At 36.5% G+C, this 23,933-nt stretch overlaps 1 long non-coding RNA gene across 1 annotated transcript; it reads right to left on the bottom strand.

Annotated features, from left to right (window-relative positions):
• Positions 1–3,804: 3,804 nt before the first annotated feature.
• Positions 3,805–4,641, bottom strand: LOC310925430. Its single transcript, XR_014592801.1, has 4 exons — positions 4,331–4,641; positions 4,222–4,245; positions 4,000–4,106; positions 3,805–3,912 (listed from the first exon to the last, which is right to left on the bottom strand). It is a non-coding gene; the product is annotated as an uncharacterized lncRNA (long non-coding RNA).
• Positions 4,642–23,933: the final 19,292 nt, after the last annotated feature.

Raw genomic sequence — 23,933 nt, 5'->3', positions numbered from 1 at the left:
AATTAAATTATTGCTCTCTGACCTACTGTAGTCTGTAGGTTCTCTATTTTTAAGAGAATCAAAAGGCTTTTATTGTGAAAGGATTGAAAATATATTTTTTTTAACCACTAGTCTTTTCATCAGAATAGATAAATAAATAGATTTATAGGATTCCTCTGCTTGTTCCTGATGCTGTGACCTACGACGACCTCTGACCAGATTGTGCTTTTATTTTATAATAAAATAAGAATTTGATTTAAAACAAAACTGGAGTGTGTAAACTTTTAGTTTTAATGTTGCAGCTGAATATCATCTCTCACCTCACTGTTTGTTTCCTTCAGTTCGCATCAAAACTCTGGTTGTCCATTGTGGGCCACTGTATAGACAAGCTAAACCCAAACCACAGCTCCAGGTGATTGTGCACTTGTACAAAATGAGTATTTCATTTTCCATTTTTGCCAGAATTAGAATAATTTCAACCAAGTTTTACACACTGGCTTCTAAAGCAGCATCAATGATGTAACCATTATAATAATAATGATGATGATGGAAATAATAGTCTTTATTTATACACTGTAAAAACAAAAAGTTGAGAAAACTTCAAGGCAACTTACTGCAATACAGCCCAACAAAAGATCTCCATCAACTAATATTATTTTGTTCGACAAACTTGTAAGTTAGAGTTGTGGCAACTCAAAATTCTGTTTTCAAACAGTTTGCTAATTAATCTTTTGTTCAGATCATTAAAAATGGAATAAATTAAGAAAATACATTTTGAATTTTGAGGTGGCACAACTCTAACTTACAGATTTGTCGCACAAAATAATATGAGTTGATGGAACTTTTTACAAACTCGAGATCTTTCGTTGGGCTGTAAACATGTGAAATTGATTGTTGATTGTTGCAACTTTTTAAGTGTGTACTTTTTGTGTGTTTGTGTTTGTACTTTTTGTGTACACTGTGAAAAAGAAAACTCAAAATTTCAAGGCAACTTTCTGCAATCAACTTTTGAGTTTACATCCCAGTTTGAGTTTTTAAAAAAGTTAAATCAACTAATATTATTTTGTTAGGCAAACTTGAGTTGTGCCAACTCAAAATTTAAAATGTTATTTATTTTTTTTTTTTTTTACATTATCTGAACAACATTAGTTAGCCAAATTGTTTGAAAAGGGAATTTTGAGTTGGCACAACTCTAACTTGCAAGTTTGTCCATCAAAATAATATTAGTTGATTTAACTTTTTTAAAAACTCACAATCGTTTGCCTTGAAATTTTAAGTTTTTACACCTTTTTCTTTTTTTACAGTGCAGAACTTGCAACAGGCTTCACAAGGCAGCAACAATCACAAACACATTTCAGTTCACCAAAATGATTTATTTGTTATATGAAGCAAAGAAATATCCAAATAGTTGATAAACAGCAGATTCATTTAGTAATATAGCAGTTGTTTTGCGGCTCTAGATTAGATATTTTGTGTTAGTTTTCTGTATTTATCGGCAACAAAGTACATATCTGTTATTGTCTTTAGTCAACAACGGTGAGCAGCTGCTGTGTGTCATACAAAGCTTCAGTTGACACAGAAATGGAAGTTTCCTCTGTGTGACTGTGTGACCTGTGGGTTGGTGCAGAGCTGCAGGTGCGTCCTCAGAGACGAGGGCTGTGGTGATGTGGGAGTTTTGCACTTGTGTCGTTTCTGAGCGCAGAGAGCGTTGTGCAGGACGCGCTCTGTGCCCACATCCGCTGCTCTGCTGTCGCTCTCTGCTCCTCTGCACACTTTTTACACAGATGACACTCCTGTTATGTTGTTGTTCTATTTTGACAATTACTGGGTTTGTGAACACTCCACAACATTAGTAAATCCTGTTGTACGTGTTTTAACGACTAACTTTAATGATGTTCAGGTTAATTACGGTATTAATTCATACATTTTTCAAGGTTAACACAGTAATAACTTATTTATTTTTAGTATTTATATTACTTATTAACCATTGTTAACCCTTATCAAAGCCCTTAAACAATCACACAGTTGGTGGAACATGTTTTAAGTGATGCTTTGTTTACTTTACAAAAGGACAAGGAGGAGCATTAGTTAAATGTAAAGTGTCATCATTTGAGTGCTTATATAATGTCTATAATAATATTTTATATAATGTCACTGAAACTGTCAACTGTTACAGAAACCTTTAATAAAAGTTAACTATTGAACAAGATTTCCAGTCATTTAAATCAGTTATGAACAGCTGTATATATATATAACTTTATTAATATGGTTAGTCAAAACATTAACAGTTAATAAATGCTGATTAAATAATGTTGACCTGTATAATTGACCTGTATTGTAAAGTATAGCCATGGGTGTTAATGTTTTTTTTATATATTGAAAGGAGAAATAAGTAATAATAAAACAAATAATAATGGACCGATTCATGGAAAATGAAAATGAGTTGCAGCACAAATCAGCAAATCAAACTTTATTTCATAAGCACTTTTCATACGAATAAAATGAAACACAAAGGGCTTCAAAAAAGATTTTTTATTGAACGTTTTATATTAGTGTAAAACCAACATATAACCAAATGTGGGAGTTACTTTCTCAGAAGATGTTCATATTTTCTTCTACTCAGTCTTTTAATCAGCGGTCTTTCCTGTGGTCTTTGTAAAGGGTAAATGTTTTGTATTTATTTAGCACTTTTCTACTCTTGATGACAACTCAAAGCTGTTTTACGCTACAGTTTTGCCATTCACCCATTTGTCGCTGTTCTTTTCTTAAATATTGTCCGTTTTATACATTTTTCTTTTCAGCTTCCTGTAGTCTTTTAGTAGTCCATTATGTAGATATCCTTTACAATTATCTGTCCTTTAATTGTATATTTTGACATACGTTACACAGATCTAAGACAAGGGGAGCTAGTATTTTCAGTCATGAATCATATATTATTTTCCAAAATTGGGTTGTTTTATCACATTTCCCAAAAAATATGCATTGACCTGCATCCAATTCTCTGCAATTTCTCCAACAAGGTACAGTTTTGTTTAATTGTTTATTTATGACCTTTCACAAAGACTGGTTTTTATTTTATTGATGTTTTTTCACAGCAAATTGTTCGACATTGACATTACAGCTCAAACGCCATCGGTCTTTTACTGGAAACAAAAAAGTAAAAGTACTTTACAATAAAAAAAGAAAGAAATACAGCAGCAATAGACGCACTAAAGACATAAAAGGTATACTAAAACCCAATAAAACATTTAAATAGAGCGGTAAAATAAATAGTATGCGTAGTATATTTGTACTTTTATTTAAACGCGGGGGCAAACAGCTATAGGTTTTTAAGGCTAGATTTAAAAGAATGAATTGATTTGTCAGAGTTGTCTTCTGTTGCCCTTATTCTCTGTCACTTGTTTTTGTTTTGTTCATTTGTTCTGTCCACTTCCTAAAAGAGCAGGGGTTTGCTGATTTGTATTATTGTACGAAGTGTTAATGTTTAAATCTGAGCACAGCAGTGTTTATTTGTAGGTCATATACAGTAAAAAAACAACAACGTGGTTTTGATTTTTTAAAGCAGTTTAAACTCTTTTGTGTGGTAATAATCTACCTCTAACAAAAATATCATATCTGTTAAAACACATTTGATTTGAACGTTCTGTACAGATCTGTACAGAAGTGTTTAATCCTTTTTTTCTTGTTTAGATTAAACCACAGTTTGTACATGCAGATGTCTGATATGAAGGAAAATAGACAAAAGTTCTTTGAAACACTTTTATTGAGAAGAAAAACACATTTAATGATGAAGAATCTATAAAAATCTGTTTGTTTGTTTCATTTTCAGAGTATGTAAGTAAAATGTGAGCGGAATATATGTTTTCTTTACATAAATCAGTTCATTGTCCTCTGCTCGTCTCTCTCTCAGTCGTTCTATTTCCCACTTGAACCCTGAAACAATCACAGAGGAAACACGATGTCTTCATTAGTCGTGAACTTTTCATTGACTGATTTCTAAAAGGCTGTGTGTTGACAAACCTTCAGTTTCCAGACCAGAAAGGCCACAAAGGCTCCGTAGATGCTGCTCTTGATGATGATCACAGTGTAGGAGAGTTTGGCTTTCTGTGTGGCCCTCAGGTAGTTTTCTGGAAACATTGACATGATGAGATGCAATCGTGATTCAAAGAGGGGAAACAGACAGCTGATGTTGGTTTGAAGTGATGCAGTGACATGAGCAGAAGCACAGGGTCATATATTCACCTCTGATATGCAGGTCTTTTGGAGCTGGAAGAAAAATAAAAACATGTATTTTTAAGAACAGATGATTGTGTCCATGTGTGTCCAGATCAGGTTTAGATTATGAACATACCTTCTTCACCAAAGATGGAGGCTGAACGATTGATGTAGTTCGACCCATTGAAGAATGTGACCAAGCACTCGTACTTCTTCTCCTTGTTGTACCAGTCTTCAGCAGAGACTCTCAGTCTGCTGCTGATCTTGTAGTACTTGCCGTCCCGCACGGCAAATTCGTCAGTGGCAACACCTGGGATGACCTCCCCCCCATCATCCTTCCAGGACACGCTGATGTGGTCTGGGTAGAATTCACTGGCCACACAAAGTAAAGTCTTCTCTCTTTCATTGTCCTTCAGGCTCCGACACTCCTTTGACGACGGCCTAAACACCTCCACCTTTGGTTCTTTGGCATCATGCTCTGCAAAACAAATACGATAAAAAGAGTGTTTGGGTATGAATCGGGGAAAAATCATCCTTTCACCTGCAGTTTGATCTTCAGTTAAATGTTCAAGTTTTGGGATAAATTGATTCACAATGGAGTCTGTGATTTATATTTGATATTTAAAACTTGATGAACCACGTGTTCATCATTGTGTTGTTAAGGAGCAGGTAAAACGTCCATGAAATATCAGGAAAATGTCAAACTTTGAAATGATGATGTTTTGTCCACAAACTGAAATGATTCATTTTTAATGATTACTATGATACATAGAGCAAAGAATCCAGAAAATATTCACATTTAAGAAGCTTAAAATGAACTAACACCATTTATTGCTACTATTCATATATTTTACACAAAGGCAGATATAAAGAATTATAAATTGTGCAGATGTATAAGTATAAATCACTAATACACCTTTTTTATCTACTGAGTTAAAACATCTAATGATAAGCCATTTATGAATCATGAGTAAACAAAGTGGCGACATGTTAACACCATAGTTTAATCATGAGACAAACAAGATTTCTAGTTTAACAGATCACACAAACCACATATGTATATCTGCACATCGATGTCTGTTATTTTTTTTAAAGGATTAGAACAATCTTACCAAGAACAGTTAGTCTGGTTCCCTCTCCAAAATAAGCAGGATAAGATCCAGAGCACATTGTTGACTCACAGGTGAAAAACTGACACAAACTGAACTCAACTCCTATTTCTCTAATAATTATCCCTTATAATTTAATTATTGTTCATTCAATACTTTTTAAACATTGACAGTCACATATTACTGAGTTCTGTATCTGAACTTGAGCCGTTTTCTTACATTTTCGTGCACACACGAGATAATTAACAACACTTACACAACTAGGTTACATTAAGGTGAGAAATGAAGCACTTTTGCACAGGAACATCTTTTCTTACCCAAAACTGTCAGTCTGGTGCCACTGCCAAAGTAAGCTGGGTTGAAGTTATTCACACTGATACAAGGCTACAGGAAAAACTGATCGTCTCTCTAAGCTTTAGACCAACTCTGTTATTAATTATAACTTATAAATACTGTATATACATTTGTGTATCTATACTATAAGATGTGATATTAACGTATTTTACTTGTCTTACCTAAAACAGTGAGTTTAGTTCCAGCTCCAAAGTAAGCCTCTGACTGGAAACTCACAGTATTTCACACGGAGTTGTTAAGACCTCACGGTGACCGTCATATTCAGAGCCAAACTTTAAATACTTTACACAACATTCTATTACAACTATTTTATTCCCGATCATCATTATGTTCTAAACTGTGACTATAATGTTAAGAGAGAGATTTTCTGCAGGATTTCTTACCTAAAACAGTGAGTTCAGTAAAGCCTCGGACTGGAAACTCGCAGTATTTCAAAACTCAATTCTTACGTTTTCGCTTGAAGTTGGTGCATTTTCTTCCCAGTAAGTGTTTTCTTAACCTTGATATGAATATAAGCTGAGAGATTTGAGTCAGTGCTGTTATTTCTGAGGGATTTCTTACCTAAAACGGTGAGTTTAGTTCCAGCTCCAAAGTAAGCTTCGGTGTATGAGCACAGAGAATTTCAACTGGAACAAAACCTTGTCCTGCATGTTGCCTCTTGTTTTCTGAGGCAACTCGTCTTTTATCACTTCCTCACCAACCTCCATCCACAAAAGAATGTGCACAGCTGAATTTACAGTATCAGGAAACTCTCATTTTAATACCATCTTCTTTTATGATAATTTCCTGCACCACAAGTCTGTTTAACACTGTTCCAGTTACTTTAAACTCACCTAAAACAGTCAGTTTTGTTCCAGCGCCGAAATAAGCCTCGTACTGACACAGTGTTTGACATCAGTGACCTAAAACTCCGAGCCAAACTCAAACTATATAGAACTCATGAAGCTGCAGTTGCTTTTTTCCAAAACATCCACTTCTACTTTTCTCTTGTCTTACTGTAAATAGACAACACGTTTTATTGTTTCTTACCTAAAACGGTTAATTTTGTTCCTCCGCCGAAGTGAGCTTCAGAACCACTGGAGTCACAGTGGATTTGACTCACACTCACATTCTGTGTTTCTTCACCGGCTTTTAAACTGAATTCGTTCTATTCTATTTTATATGGCATATTTTTATAATATTTACAGCTTTTATGCAGCAATTATGCTATTGTTAGTCAGTTAAGAAGCCCAATTTCACTCATTTTAGAGCTGAAGTTTGGTGTGTTGGTTAGGGTTGTTAAAAACAAAAACAACAACAAGAAAACGTGTTTGGACTCTAAATAGTCATGAATGAACAGTAATGAATGGAAATAATTACCTAAAACTGTCAGTTTGGTTCCTTTTCCAAAGTAAGCAGGATCATTGTAGTTCACAGTGTTTTCTGCTCAGCTCAATATTGTCCTTCACATTCACACCGGCCTTTTCTATTTCAACCTTTATCAACAATTTTCTAAATATGATTGAAATCATTGAAGCTCGTTTATTGTGACTCTAAAACAACGTGACATGAGAATGAACAGTAATATTTACCTAAAACTGTCAGTTTGGTTCCTTTTCCAAAGTAAGCTTCGTTGTTGTTGTCACAGTGTAAAATGACTGAACGTCAAACTCTCCAGTCTGTCTCTATAAAAAGTGTTTTTGGAACATTTGTAGCAATGTTTCTGTTTACATTAAGTCTCTAAATGAAAGTGTCAGTGATTAATGTACAATACATACAACTGGTTCCTTTCTGAAGAAAGCATGCTCAGTGTTGGTCAGATTTCACTCTTTTCTCCACATTCACATCAACATTTCTATATTTAAAGGTTATTTTCATAATATATAAATATAACATACACAGAGTCAAAGGTGCAGTCAACAATAAACAGTAATAAATGGAGATATTTACCTAAAACTGTCAGTTTGGTTCCTTGCCCAAAGTACACAGGATTACCAGTGTTCACAGTGTTTTCTGCTCAGCTCAATATTTCAAAAGATTCCACAACAGATTTTTTTCTTCACATTTTTCTTAACATTTCTGTTGTTGACATTTTATTTGAATATGTAAAAGCTCAGACTCACCTAAAACTGTCAGTTTAGTTCCTTCTCCAAAGTAAGCAGGATAAGTGTTGGTCACAGTGTTTTCTGCTCAGCTCAATATTTCAGGGTGTCTTTAATAATTTTTTTTCAGTATATACATAGTTTCTAAATCAAGGTGACCGTAATGAATATGTAGTAATAAAATACATATTTACCTAAAACTGTCAGCTTGGTTCCTCCTCCAAAGTAAGCAGGATAATTGTTATTCACAGTGTTTTCAGACTCAACTAAAACTGTGAGTTTAGTTCCTTTTGCGAAATAAACTCCAGATTCTCTGTCACAGTACAGATGCGCTAAACGATAAACATTCAAGTAATGAATAAAGAATAACAAGCGTAACATTTACCTACAACTGTCAGTTTGGTTCCTTCTCCAAAGTAAGCCTCGTTGACATTGTCACAGTGCAAAAAGACTGAGCATCAATCTTGACTGAGTCTCTCTTTCTCGACCATAAATGCATTTATTTTTTTTGCACATATTCATCTGTTTACACCTCAGCTCTAAAGTGGAGGGATTTTCATGAATAAATCGGAAATAATAGGAAATATTTACCTAAAACTGTCAGTTTGGTTCCTTGGCCGAAGTAAGCAGGATTACCGTAGTTCACAGTGTTTTCTGCTCAGCTCAATATATTTCACTTTGTCCTTCACATTCACACCAGCTTTTTCCTGTTCTGTTTTTAATAATATGAGGCTGTTGAAGTTCAGACTTACCCAAAATTGGGCCCTGTGTTCCTTTTCCCAAGTCAGCTTCAGTTCCAGTGTCACACTGACCGTCTCCCCATCCAAAAACTCATCAAAACTTTATACAAAAATGTTGCTGAGACATGGTCTAATAATCCAGGAGGATGAAGATTTAATCCTGCAGTCCAATTGTGACGTTGAGTTTTAGTAGAAATCAAAAGGTTTGAATGTTAAAAGTTTATTTAATGTTTAAAATCAAAATATTCTCTGCATAATGTGTTTTTATTTTTGAAATATGAGAGTCAACATATTATTGATGTTTTTTTAATATACCGTGTTCACTAAGCGTGTAGTGTGTGTGTGTGTGTGTGTGTGTGTGTGTGTGAATGGGAGGAGGTTTTTGTACAGCGGCTCTATGGGAATATATCACTGTGTCCCCCCTGTCCCCACGGTGAAAAAGCATCACACAAAAACCTGCAGTGTTTTTGTCATGGTGCATATCTCAGCCTCCATCTGTGTGGAAGCAGCTGTGCAGTTGGCGCTGCAGCTCCCTGCACACACACACACACACACACACACACACACACACACACATGCACGCTGCTGCTATTTCTGCAGCAGCTAAGAAAAGACACAACTGCGGGGAAGGAAAAACGCAAAATAGTTTTTGTTTTGTTTGTGTTTTTTTTTTGTGGCTGCTCAGAGGAAGTGACATCACTGGCCTTATTTTCCCTTACACACACACACACACACACACACGCACACCCCCCCCCCCCCCCCCACACACACACACATGCCTGATTACTGTCTATTTTTCCTCATTTGTTTAAATAAATCATTATTTTTGCACTGGAACTCGTCCGTCTTTTTGTTGCAGACTAATTATAATATAAATTATATTATGTTGTATTATATAACATATTTTATCTTGAATTATATTATATTACATACATACATAACTACTTTGACCATCGATTTTTGGTGTTTTTCTTAACATTTAAAACAATCTCTTTGATTTTTCTGCTTCTTAAATGTGGATTTTTTTTTGTTTTCTTTGCACCGTGTGACAAAGAAATGATTGAAACAGAATAATTATTGAAAAGAAACTGTTTAAAAGTCCAAAACTAAAACACACATTCTAATTAAGAGATTTTCATGAGCAGGCTTTTTTGCATGATCCGTCTATTATTAAGTGGAAACGAATGATAAATAAACATGCAATTCAGGATAATGGTGGTGAAATAATCCCTAATAATAATCCCCACTGAATTGAAGGAATTTTACTTTCTAAACTCCCTTCAGTTAGATTTTAGGAAGCAACACGGCACTATCACTGCTGCCCTAAAAGTTATAAATGCTATGTTTGAGGCATTGGACCCAAAAAGCTTTTGTGTTGCTCTGTTCATTGACCTGTCCAAGGCATTTGACACTGTGGATCACAATCTCTTGCTAGATATTCTTGTCAAATACGGCATGTCCGCACAAGCTGCCACTTGGTTTAAAGATTATTTGGCAAATAGGACGCAATGCGTTCAGATGGCTGGAGTAAGTTCCAGCTTTCTTGAGGCTACAAAAGGTGTACCTCAAGGTTTAGTTCTAGGACCCATTTTGTTTACAAGCTACATGAACGATCTGTGTGCAAAGTTGTCAAATGCCTCATACAGTTTGTATGCTGATGATTCCGCAATTTACTGTGGTTCACAATTGATTGCACAAGCATTCACATTTTTGCAGTCTGCCTTTGATGCAGTGCAGAAACTGTTACATTAAACTGTTCCCATGAGAAAATAATCCCCTCAATTAGAACTTCAGAGTTGCAGAGCCAGTACCTGGGATTAATTATTGATGGGGAGCTATCATTCAAAGTGCATGTTAAAAATGTGGTTTCTAAGTCAAGGACAAAGCTCAGTTTCTTTTACAGAAACAACTAACATTTCTCCCTCAGAGAAAGGGAATATAGGAAGCTTCTGATATCAGCTACCTTCTGACCTCTACTTGATTATGGCGATGCTGTATGTGTGCTTCTAACAGCTGCATAAGTCCATGTCTACCATGGTCTACCATTGTGCTCTGAGGTTTATCACTGGTTCAGTGTGTTGCTGCCTTGCAGGTCACCATTGTGAAATGGGTCTTTTTTCTGGTTAAATAAACAATAAATACATAAAATAATTAAACAATAATTTGAAAACATTATTTTGAGGGCTGGGAAACAAAAATGGTACAAACAATTAATCCAATAATTGAGAAACTAATTCACAGATTTATTGATTGTAAAAAATAAACCTAATCATATCATGTCATAATATATTGTGTTGTGCCAGATCATAACATGTCCAATATCATATATCATAATATATTTATTTTTTTTGCTTTATTGATGTAGTTTTATAGACTGATTATATTATTATACACATTAAGTTATTATAACATGAATCCGCAAAGATAATGATCGTGGAGTAGAACGTGTGATATGCACAAATAAATATAAAGGAGCTTTATGAGCTTTGATGAGGTTTTAATGAAGAACATGAAAATTAAAATTATTATTGCACAAATAATAATCTGATACTATAAATACTGTGTGATATAAGTGTATGTATGTAACATATTTCACACTGTAGCTTCATATCCGTGTACATTTAAAGTAAAAAAATATGTGTTTAATTGTGAAGCATAATAAGTATTTTTATGAGGTTATGTCTATGTCTGTTATATGTACACTATGAATGATTCAGGCTACTTCTTTGCTGCTTTCAAATATTTGACCGACTCATAACTCACATAATTATCCTGATTTTCCCAAATCAGAAGATGATTTGTGAATGCAGTGCAATCCCCCATGAACCCTGCAGGGGTCAGTGTCTGATAACCTCTTATACTTTGAAGTTCATTTTTATCTGGTTGCTGCACACTGAAATAAAATTAAATGAAATATAATAACAGATATACTTGGCAAGAGTGAATAAAACAGTTGAGCGAGTGTTCGGGGCAAATTATATTTACCATGTTAACAACACCTGCATGTTTATCTGAGCTGATCTGCTCTTTGTGGTGATGGAAACTGCAACACTGTTCAATATTTCCTTTCATGTTCTCATGTAAATTTTTTTTTTTTTTTGTACTTCAGTTGAGAATTTGTTAAAATCATTTTGCTGTAAGTGTATATTTTAACTAGCAAATTTCCAATATGACAAACATTACACAACTAACAACAACCAAAAAACATTTACACTTTTCAGTTTCTTCAGCAGATGATTTTTTTTTTTTTGCTTCAATGTAGAATAGTAATTTGTGTCAATTTGTGTGTATAATGCTACCTTTAGCATTATAATGTGTTTTTAACATTAATAAACGAAAACTGAAAAATGTGGCATCTAATTAAAATCACTCTTTCTGTTGCTAATGACCTCACTCGTAATACTAGTAAGTACCAAAATGCCCACTAGTAGTACTAGTAAGGTGTTTTTGGCCTACTAGTAGCACTAGTAAGGGTCCAAATATTCACTAGTAGACATTTTGACCTCACTAGTACTACTAGTGAGGTCAAAAACATCTTACTAGTGCTACTAGTGGACATTTTTGGCTCTCACTAGTACTACTGGTTATTCTCAATGTTACTGTAGTACTAGTGAGGTCAAAAATGCCTTACTAGTGCCACTAGTGGACATTTTGGCTCTTACTAGTACTACTAGTGGTTATTTTCAATAAGTGGTCAAACACTTCTTACTGGTGCTTTCACTAATAATAGTAGTGGTTATTCTCAAGGTTACTAGAATTACTAGTGAGGTCAAAAATGCCTTACTGATGCTACTAGTGGGCATTTTGGTGCTACTAGTAGAGTCCAGTAGGGCACTAGTGCATGACACATGTCTAAGGCCTATAGTGTGACTAATGCAGCACAGTAGTTTTACTAGAAAGGTTTGATTGAGCACTAGTAGGCCAAAAGTGGCAATAGTAGTGGAAAAGACGTTACTAGTAGACAGTCGTTCTACTAGTGCACCCTAGTAGTTCTGATCGTGTGCTAAATTGTCTTTCTAGTGAGGACAAAAACCTTACTACATAGACCTTAAGTCTGATATCAAGGATATTGAATAAATGCTCAAACGGCTTGTCATACACCCTGGCTTTTTAGTCGACTATTCTTGGATGCGATGATAACACACACTGTAGTCATCCCTGTAGTAAAATAACAGCACAGCTAAAAAAGGTTCTGGGGCTAAGTTACTTATATGGAAGTAAGATGATAAGAAATCCAATTACACTTGGAGACAATTGTCCAGGTTTGTCCTGCTGTTGCAAGAGAAATGCAGCTCCCTGCAGAGAGAGTCTATAAAAGGAGACACATTAAATCTCATTTACAGGAGATGGATTTTTGGGTGGGGAGTGAAGCTAAACCACATCACTGTGTACTGGCAGCGCAGAAATAAACAGCAGTGTGCGATGTGTTCGCACTCGAAATGATTAGTGCCCCCTTTGTTATGTCTTCTCTTGTCAGCTGGAATTGTTTCCCAAAGGATCCCTCGTAGGTTGGGGGGCTTTGTGCGTATCCAAACCCAATGAGGGTCAAAGACGGACTGTCATGCTGTTGCTGATACCAGAGCATTAACAGAAGGCTATTATCACTGTGACTGCAGCTGATCCTCACATCGGTTTTCTCCTTCACTATTTGAGGAGGAGACGGTTGAAATGTAACAGCGCTCACCTGACCTGTGGAGAAAGAAGATTTAGTTGATATAATTTATTCAGATTAAGCAAAAGCAATACAAGACTCAAGTATCATATATCATTATTATTATTATTTTTTTTTATGAATGATTACTGTCTTGTAATTAGTAGTACATCTTACATTTAAAACAGATGAAGAGAAAACCAAACATGTGAGTAGATAAAGACATTGTAAGACAGTGATGGAAGGAAAAGTAAGAGGCAGGGTGATACGTCTCTGTGTGTCGGTTAATTCATCTCCACTTCCTCCTGACATGAGCTTTGAACCATGTCCTGTGTCTCCATCTATTGGCTGACTCAGTTTCTCAAGATACAGATATACTGCATTTCCAAGTGTTCACTTTAGTTTCTGTCAACTTTTCCTGCTTTTTTTGTCGCACTGGGATAGAAAAATATCAAATATTCACTAACTGACCATTTTATTAGGTACACAGGACACCTAATAAGCTCAGGGGCTCTCTTCTGCTGTAGTCCACTGGCTTGGCTTTAGATAGTGCATTCAGATTTGGCCTTTCTTTAACTGTAATTCATTATTATTGCTTATTATTATTAAACTCATGAGCAAAATAATTATTTGTGATATTTAATCGTGAAGTTATAGATGCCTATTTTGAAGCTTTTTGTTGTTCATCACGTCACCTGTTGCCTTCAAAACTGTAATAATAATAATAATGCTCTCAAGCCACTTACAGTTTTTCTCCATTGGTTTGGCTCATTTCTTGAAACATAAATGACATTCTCAAAACTACATGGACAAATCTCCAAACCACTTTGCAGTTGTCCAAAACAGAATTGCATTTCTCATTCATTTATCAAATTGCAATTGTCTTAGTACATCTTTGTAAATGATTAAGTACTTGTAGCACACAGTTAGCACAGTTTCCAAGTGAATAGATCTTGTTGATCTAAACTGATTGTCGAAGTCTCAGTCTAATGGTTGTTCTCTGCAAAACATGTTAGCATCATTTCATTGTGTAAGTCATCACTTGCACAATAGTCTGTTCAATTGTCAAAATTAGTCAAGAATATCATATATGAATCTCTTGGAACATTTGATAAATTTATCATAATTGACACATTCTTTGATCTGATCTGTCATCTAAGATGTGTGAAACTCCTCCTTTGTTAGCAAAGTTCTATTTTCACCTGACCTTGACCTCAATTACACAGAAGCTCCTCATTTTCTCGGGCCACCTTCATTCTGATTTGATCCCTGAAAATGAGAGGTCTGGTCGGGCCTCACCTACCAAAGTGTGCACTTGTGTGGGACAATGTGAATTTCCTCCATGGCCTGCTCATCAGATCCAGGTTCACTACTCATCCAAGGATGGTCATGGTGTTCCTACCACCTTACTCTCCTTTCCTCAATAGTATTGAAGAGTTTTTCTCCGCTTGGCGGGAGATAGTGTATGAGCATCATGCTCAAAATCAGAGGTCCCTGCTCCAAGCAAAGGACTGAGGACATGAGGGATATTTCAATGTTCCTCTGCAACAGCGACAAAACATCTAAACATTTTGACTTGCAGTGCTTACAATCCATTGTCCAAAAGGACAATGGATTTTGAGGCCACTGGCTATTTTTATGAGAAATAAATTTAGTTTTGACACATAAGTCAACTGTTTTGGGAGAGATATGAGCTTCTGCAGGTGAACCATGGTGTTGTGCTGAACCATCCAGGTTATTTTGTCAAAAGCACCAAGAGCGTAGAGAACGTCCGGTCTGGTTCGAGAAATGAGCCAAACCAATTGAGAAGGATCTTTTGCATTTTGGTGACACTGACTATTTATATCAGAAAGGAATTTAGTTTTGAAGCATGAATGAACAGTTTTGACAGAGATATGAGCTTTTGCAAGTGAACTATGGTGTTGTGCTAAACTATCTTAGAGTTTTGAGAATGTAATTTCGGTTTCAAGAAATGAGCCAAACCAATGGAGAAAAACTGTAATACGCCTCATTTTCCTCATTCTGATGCACAGTTTTTTGCTCAGCATCTTGAGCTAGCTGTCTTGACACTGCACACGCCTGAATTCACAGAGTTGCTGCCATATGATTGGCTTATTAGATTTGTGTTAACAAGCATTTGAATAGGTGTACCTTATAAAGTGGCTGTTAGTTTGTGTGTTGTACTGAATCAACACTGTTTCTCGCAGCTGTGTTGCAGTGTCATGTGACTTTGCTGCTGTTATCTGTTGCATCATCATTCTGGAGGTTTTTGTGTGACATAGTCACTGTCTTTATTGCTGTGCATACTTGCTGCTCCAAAATATTCTCTGCTGTCCTCAGGGTGTGAAAGGTTTTGGATGTGAAGATAAGCCGTTTTCTCTCCGTCTCCACTCACACTGAAGCGTTTGGGAAACGATTTCTCAATACTGGGTGTTTTATAATAAACATAGCCAATCAGCTTTAGGGAATTGTCTCCTGCTGAGCGCTGATACCAGAGGATCGTGTCATAGCTTGGGATGTTATGTGTAAGGCTCACATTGACTTGACCTTTTGATTTCATGAAAAGGTCAGCTGGAGTCTGAAACACTTGTTTTTCTTTACTGAGGTGAACACCTGTCAAAAGAGAATGTATGGATTAAAATTTGCTGTTTGTGGATCACCTCTTGTAATGCACCTACGGGAATAAATCAATTACTGTGAAAGCAGCATTAAGAAAGAGGCATTAACTTCCTTTGAAAATGCTTTAAGGTTTGATATGAATTTTGAAATAATGCGGCTTAATGAATGAATGATACCTTTTATCCAGCACGCAGTGATGATAGATATGATGAGACAGGGCTTCATGTTGAATATGAGGAGTCAGCGACTGGCTCCTCTGTGCTTTGTACATCAGAGGGAGGGGCAGGAAGTGGATGTGGAGAAACTGATTTACATAAGGTTTTTTGGCAAATACAGAACTTCCTTTGAGTAAGACTGCGTTAACAGGAACTCCGGCTATGAAGACTTGTAGGCCCTAATAAGCCAAAATTGTTTTCTTCTACTAAAAGATGTTGTTAGAAACACATAAAATATTGCCATTGATTTAAAAATCTATAATATTAAGTACATATTTTGACATGCATAGGACGCCATGCTTTCCGTGCGCAATGCACTCTGGGGGGGATGACATATAATGGTTGCACTTGGTAGAATAGCTATTGACCTAGTGTTTGTTTGATTGTGCACAGTTAAAGTAATTATAAAGTAAAATGCCACATTGTGCTGCTTTTGGATCCAATTTCCAGTCAAAAGACAACAAGGGGATTGATGTGAGTTTACACTGCTTTCCTACTGACAAGAAGAGGGGAAAACAGTGGGAAGATCCCTGTGGACGGACACAACTTCCCAAAGATCCGCGGCTGTGTTCTCAACATTTTTCTCCACAACTGCTGAAAGAGCTCACCGGAGCGGCTGGGTATAATTGAAGACTAAAACCAAATGCTTTTCCAACAATTTTCCCACATAAACACCCTCGAGCAGCGAGTGTAATGCGCATTAAAAACGCCACAGACAAGAGACGCTGGATGCTCTCCTGAGCAGGCAACCCGCTCCTGTAACGTTAGGCGAACCATCAGACACAGCACTGGTCACAGAGGAAGCTGATAATGCACCTCTTCAGTCAGTTAAGTAATCAGTAAGTGTAACGTTACAGTGTTCTCCAGTCTGCTACTGAATGAGCTGATGATGTGCTAACTCTCAGCTAGTTGGTAAATCATTAGCATCACAGTCAATACTTCATACACAAAGCTGTGTCATTCACACATGATTCAAGCCCTGAAGCTAGTGAATAACAATGCAGCCACATAATATTCTGAAACGCACAGTGGATTATTAAAAGACAAAACGTGTTTTAATCCCTGTATGTGAATGAACACTAACGTTATGTAGATTAACAACTTTAATGAAAACACGTTTGTTGTTTTTGCGACGATGAAGTCTGCTAACGTTTATGATAACACGTTAGCATACAGATCGCTAGCTTAAAATGCTAACGAGTCCACTCACAGCAGAAGTGACATCTGTGTCTGTCTCTGTCTTTGTTAAGAAGTACAGCCACAGTTTACTTCTTCTGCGGGTTTTCCTTGTCCATCATCCAACGGTGAACACACCGACACACACACACACACACACACACACACACACACACACACACACACACACACTGCAGCAGCAGCAGCTGCAGCCTTGGCTGGGAGCATAAGTAGCCTTGTGTTCTTCGTGACCGTCAGGCGATTGGCCGAAAAAACAACCAAAGCGTGCCACATATGAATGATGCTGCCACTCAGACAGATAGATCCAAACACGTCAGATGCAGCGGTACAGTGGCCAGCTGATGTGCACTGAGTTGTTACCATGGCCCACACTTACACAGATAAACGTGAGTTGGATAAACAAGAAGAGGAGGACACTCGGTCTCCTCCTTAATGTTTTGTTTAGGTTTAAAATAAAAAGGCTGAACATATGAACAGTCACAACAGTGTCCCGAAGCCTTATGCAACCTTATGACGACACTACCCAGAGTGCATTGCGACGTAAATAACAATGGCGACCTACGAGTTAAACTCTTTTTTACAAATTTTATAAAAACTAAGACATCAAGAGGGTTTTTTATATCACTTTATTATAACTGATACTAACATTATTATTTATCTTTTAACAACTACAATTCTTCATAGACGGGGTTCCTTTTAAAAGCTAGACATGTTCCTCAAGGTGACTGGAGAGATGTGAGGATGCAAATAACTGAAAAAGTCGGTTTGAACATTATCCCAGGAACTCCTACTATCTCTATAGTCAGATTTCCACATAATATCTGAGCGAGAACACAGCAGAAGTAAAATCTGATAATTCACAGCAAGCAATTGAGTGTTATGCCTCCTGTATCCTCAATCAAGTCCATATCCGGGCCCAATGCTGTGGCGTTCTTGTCTGAAAATTATTAAGAATATGTTTCTAAAAGTAAATTAGTAAATAACAAAGATGATGAGATAGCAACAACATAGGCCTTTTGGAGAAGAATAAACTCCATTTTCTGAAAAGAGGTGGCGCTGTGCTGGGGTGTACTCACAGCACAGAAGCTGTTAAAGTATATCTGGATACTGGCGTACACAGTCTGACCTTAGTCTTCTGTTAGAAAACTGCAGGTTTCATATTTCACATTTTAGAAACATTGGTGCCCTTTGTATTTATTCATTAAACTACTTGTTTTTACTCACAGTAATCACTAATAGTGTTCAATAAAACTGTTTATGGCTTTGGTTCAAAGTTCAGAATTCGACATATTTTCCATTCCAAAAACACCAGATGGCTCTATTGAGCTGTGGCTCTCTTCGTTGGCTGTATCTGAGCGAGGGATGAGTCTAGATGAATGATTGACACCTCTGTGGCTTCCTTACAGCCAATAGAAGTTTTGATTGACAGCTTATTAGCCAATGAGAAGCAGCAGAACGCCCGGATGTGATGCGACTGGCTGCTGCCTTTGTATAGGATAAGCTGCTCACCCAGCGCATATGCCAAACAAGTTTTTGACTTCCGCGTTTATTTCCGGGTTATGGGGCCCATAGAGCATGCGCAGTAGTGTCACTCCCATAATGCCTCTCGGCTATGTGAACGAGCTGTCTGCGTTATCGACTTGCTCGGCGCGTACATGAACAGCGAAAGGCATGATGGGAGTACGCTAATGACGTGCGCTAGTGGATTTCATGAATACCGACGTCACGTTAACTTCGGCTTTAAACCATGGATTTGTAAATAAATGCAAAATTGAAAAGTACAGTGACGTAGATAAAGATTAAAACGATCAATGAAAATGGTTCATTTAATTGACTGTGGCTATTACTCTATATGTGTTACAGGAATCATGTTGCCTTTGCCTGATTTCCCTTATATCATTTTATAATTATTAGGAACAACAACAATGTTTTTAAGTAGTTTAATAACTCCCGATTCTTTCACTCAACCTGTTTATATTTCAACTCTAAGTCGTGTGTTCATCACATTTAAAGGTGTATTATGTAATAAATCTGAAGCAACTGGCCATAAAATCCTCCTAATATGTCACAGAGACTCAGGAATAATGTTCATATAACAAACTGAACTCACCAACAACAACAGTACAGCCAAAATATTTGCATTAAAAAAACTATTTTCCAGAATGCAAATCATGTTTATGTTTTCAAATCATGTTTTGGCATGTGGCGCCACCTACCGCCGTCTACCAATCATTATCATCGGTAATCCTCTTTCAAAATCCTTTACAGAGGACAAGATTAAGTCGATTTCACCCAACTTTAACATGGAATAAAAAGCCTTTTTTCCATAAGTAGTCCGAGAGTCATACACTACTGAACTAAGTACTTCCTAGACTACCTGCATGAATAATATCAAGTACTTTTACTGTGTACTTTTTGAATAATCCTCTTTCAAACTCCTCTACAGAGGACAAGATTAAGTCGATTTCACCCAAATTTAACATGGGATAAAAATTATTTTTTCCATAAGTAGTCCAAGATTCATACACTACTGAATTGAGTACCTCCTAGACTACCTACATGAATAATATCAAGTACTTTTACTGTGTACTTTTTGAATAATCCTCTTTCAAAATCCTCTACAGAGGACAAGATTAAGTCGATTTCACCCAACTTTAACATGGAATAAAAAGCCTTTTTTCAATAAGTAGTCCAAAATTCATACACTACTGAATTAAGTATCTCCTAGACTACCTACATGAATAATATCAAGTAGGTGTACTTTTTGAGTAATCTGCTGTCAAACTCCTTAACAGAGGACAATATTACATAGAATCTTCGCAACCATTACTTATTCCATCCATCCATTTTTGACAGCTTGATCCTTTCGATAACGGATGGCTGCTGCTGAGCTCAACTGAACTGAGGAACGAAACACTATGTGCATGCATTTCAAGCCTGTCAAATAAACAAATAAAGTGTGTCACTAAATGTCTGATTGTTAAATGTTTTATTGCACTGAAATGGAAACAATAAATAATAAAAGTGGGAAATAATAAATAAAAAGCAAAATGACAAAGTAAAAGTATTATAAACACTGTACATTTTAAATATTAAGAATGGAATACAAATTTAAATGCAATCACACAAAAAGTAAATAGCTTAAATAATACAAAACAAATATTAAATCGAGAAACTAAACAAACTAACACACAAAAAGTGTCAAACAAATGAAAAATAAAATAGAAATTTAAATATGCAATCAAATCTTGCAGCTATTGGTGAGTCTCTCTTCTGTCTCCTCTCCTCTCATTATGTGTACCTAAGTTTGTTAATGGGGCGTGTGTGTGTGTGTGTGTGTGTGTGTGTGTGTGTGTGTGTGTGTGTGTGTGTGTGTGTGTTGCTTGACTCAACATTAGCCGTTAGCTTGGAGAAAAGGACAAATAAAGTGTCTCCCGTTTCTGTAAAAGTCTTCTATAATAGACACACAGCAGCGCGCCGCCGCGACTGTTTCGCCGTGGACTGAATCCGTCACAGTTCTGTGTTTGCGAATCATGAAGAGTCAGTGACAGCTGAACGTGATTCATGTCCTCCTCCGTGACAGCTCTCTGTCTCAGTTCGTTCGTACGCGCGAATCATGAGTGAGTCAGTGACTGACAGTGAACGAATCACAGCAGCACGGAAGCTCACAGAGCTCCGTGAAGTTGGCCCCCCACCCCCAATAAAACCATTTCAAAATACTTGTAATCGATTGTGCTTCGTTTGTGCAGGTTTGTGCAGCAAAAATTGTCGTTTGTGCTGCTTTAGTTTTTGAGTTATTAACATGTTTATATCCAGCCCCCCATATTGTCCAAATGAGCTGTACAACATTGTTATGCATAGTAATAATTACTTCATTCATGTTAGCTTGTTACCTGAGGCCAAAATTAACGTAACATTAACAAAAATTCTTGCTTCTTTTATCATTTGCTCGTTCCAGTCGCTCCTCCTGATGTCTTGCAATCAAAGACGTCTCCGGTTAGCCTTGAAAGGAGTGCAACTCTGTATCCGGTAAAACTTCAGGGTTTGTCTTGTTTGTTAAAGCGATTAGTGCAACTGACAGCACAACGAGACATGTTGTTGTGTTGCTCACAATAGTGCTTTCTGCAACCGACATGCGCAGTAGAGAGAAGGTGACGCGCGCGTGAAGTAGGCTGCCATAGGGATCTATAGTAGTGTTTGTGACAGAGTATGGTGATGTGAGCGCACGACTGAATTATTTCTCTAAAAATGGCCTCTCATACATTTCCAAGATTTGTAATGTTATTTTGTTATGTTATATGATGTTATTTTTAGGGCTGTCAAAATTAACGCGTTAACGCAGGATGATTAATTTGTGGAATTAACGCGTTAATTTTTTTTTTTTAACGCATTAACGCACTTTTTCACTTTCATCACGATGCGGGTAGACGTGCAGTTTATGAACAGGCAAGGCGGCGGGCAACTGCTTGGGGTCCCAAGCATCAGTGAGCAGCCGCATCCCCGTCTCCCTTAAACAACAAGGGTTGATTTGCAATGACATCGCAGTAGGAAACCTCCCTAAAGGGGCCCCACGTCTCCTCACGTTAACCTGTGTGAAGCTGAAGGAAATTGAAGAGGAGTTATCAATCAGGAAGTTAGAAGAGGAAGAAAAAAAGAGGACAAAGAAGAAAGAAAGACAGAAAGACACACAGTTGTAAGTGGCGCTACTGGCGCAGATAATTATATAATCATAACATTAACAGTCACTGTCAAACTAACGGGGACACAGACAGCAGCTAACATTAGCGTCAGAATGCTAGCTGACGCTAACGCTAACAAGTAGAAGTAGTGCTTCAAAGTGCTGATGAGGAATTTCCTGCTGTGGGTTTAGTAAGAAAACTATTTAACTTCTATACTTTATATTTTGTTTATAATGTGAGTTATTTACAGTGCAATGGGAGTTATTTACAGTGCAATGTATAGTTTATTTACAGCATTTTATTTTTTCTATTAATTTTTATTGTCTTATAATGTGTTTTTTTTTTTTACAATGTAATCTTTATTTTTTACTAAGTTTGTATAGGTTTTTACAAGTTATTCACAGTATTTTATTGTTCTTTACATTTATATTTTCACATTATTTATTTATCTCTCCGTTCCTACAACAATATAAAGAGGAAATTAGAATTTTTTTGGCATATTTACAAAATGGTAATTAATCGTGATTAATCGTGATTAATCCACAGCTACCCTGTGATTAATCTTTATTAAAAATTGTAATCTTTTGACAGCCCTAGTTATTTTAGTTTTCACATGTTAGAAAATGAAATAAAAGGACCACAAAGGTTTGGTCATTGTCATAAAAATGCATATAGCAACACTTGACTAAGGTTGCAGCTAGTATTTTTGTTCAATAATTTTTTACAATAATGTGCACCTGTTTGAAAAACATGATAGATAACGGGGTAAACAGTTCTCTTCATTGTTTTGAAACAAAAAAGGAATAATTCAATCATTTTTTGGGGGCCTGAAGCCTCTTTCTCTTTGTATTGCCAATCGCTTGTTTGAGCAGGCTTTGGTTGCCTACATGTAAACAAATCTTGCGGATTTATTTATTTATTTTTTAATATGAGGTAAAAAAAAAACTGAATCTCATTCTCTTTTTGTGGGTCTATAATTGGTCTATAATTGATAAACTGATATAGCCAATGGGTTTCCCAGATTAATGGGGTCCAAAATACTTCTTATTCAATCTATATTTCACTGGGAAATCAGTTTTAACATTATAATGGCAACTGATGTTGATAGAATGCGAGGTTGCCTTTAGAGAGGAAGAGGAAGTGATTAAACCCCCCACTATCACTGTACATATGCTGGCAAAGATGAAAGCTTCAATGAAAGTGCAGCTGGGAGGAGTCTGTTCGAAGTCTCATTTAAACATTGATTGTGATAAGAGTTAGTTTTTGTTTCAAGAAGAAATAAGTTAGAGTCACTGTGCATACCTGGCTGCACAGTAATAAACTGCACTGTGCTCAGGTCCAGTTATCTGAACTGTAAGAGAGCCATTCTTTGCTTTATCTCCACTTAAATCTCCTGTGATATTAAAATGTTCCTTATATGACCCCTCTTTTGTAGCATCATCATAATTCAAATATCCAATCAGTTTCATGGTTGTGTCTCCTGGTGAGCGCTGGTACCACAGCATCTGTGTGTAGTCTGTTTTATCATGACTGCAGAAGATCTGCACTTTATCTCCAGGTTTTGTGAAAATGTCAGAGTGAGATTGACGGACCTCAAGACCCAGACAGACTCCTGGGTGACAAGAAAAGTGTTGAAAAGAACAATTATATTGTGAAAAATCATGAATGAAACTAATATTTTTCTACACATAAGCTAATTCCTTGAGAAAATATATTACCTGGAACACAGCAGAGGAGAAGAAAGCAGATCATGTCTTCCACAGAGTAAAGGAATTTCTCAAAATGATGTCAGATTACATATGACAAGATTTTGCATCTCATATCACAGGGACTGTTAGTTAGTGATGGAGATTAAGTTGATGTTTGTGCTCAACATGCTTTTAGAGAGGAAGTGATTCAACTTGGCAGAGATGAAGGCTTCATTGCACATGCAGCTGGGAGGAGTCTGTCTGAGGTCTAATATAAAACCGTAAATTGTGATAAGAGTTGTTTTTGTATAACAGAGAAAGAAGTTAGAGTCACTGTGCATAACTGGCTGCACAGTAATAAACAGCACTGTGTTCAGGTCCAGTTATCTGAACTGTAAGAGAGCCA

This window comes from Microchirus variegatus (genome assembly GCF_963457635.1).
Source record: "Microchirus variegatus genome assembly, chromosome: 3".
Classification (NCBI taxonomy): domain Eukaryota; kingdom Metazoa; phylum Chordata; class Actinopteri; order Pleuronectiformes; family Soleidae; genus Microchirus; species Microchirus variegatus.
This window is presented reverse-complemented; position numbering and strand designations above follow the sequence as displayed.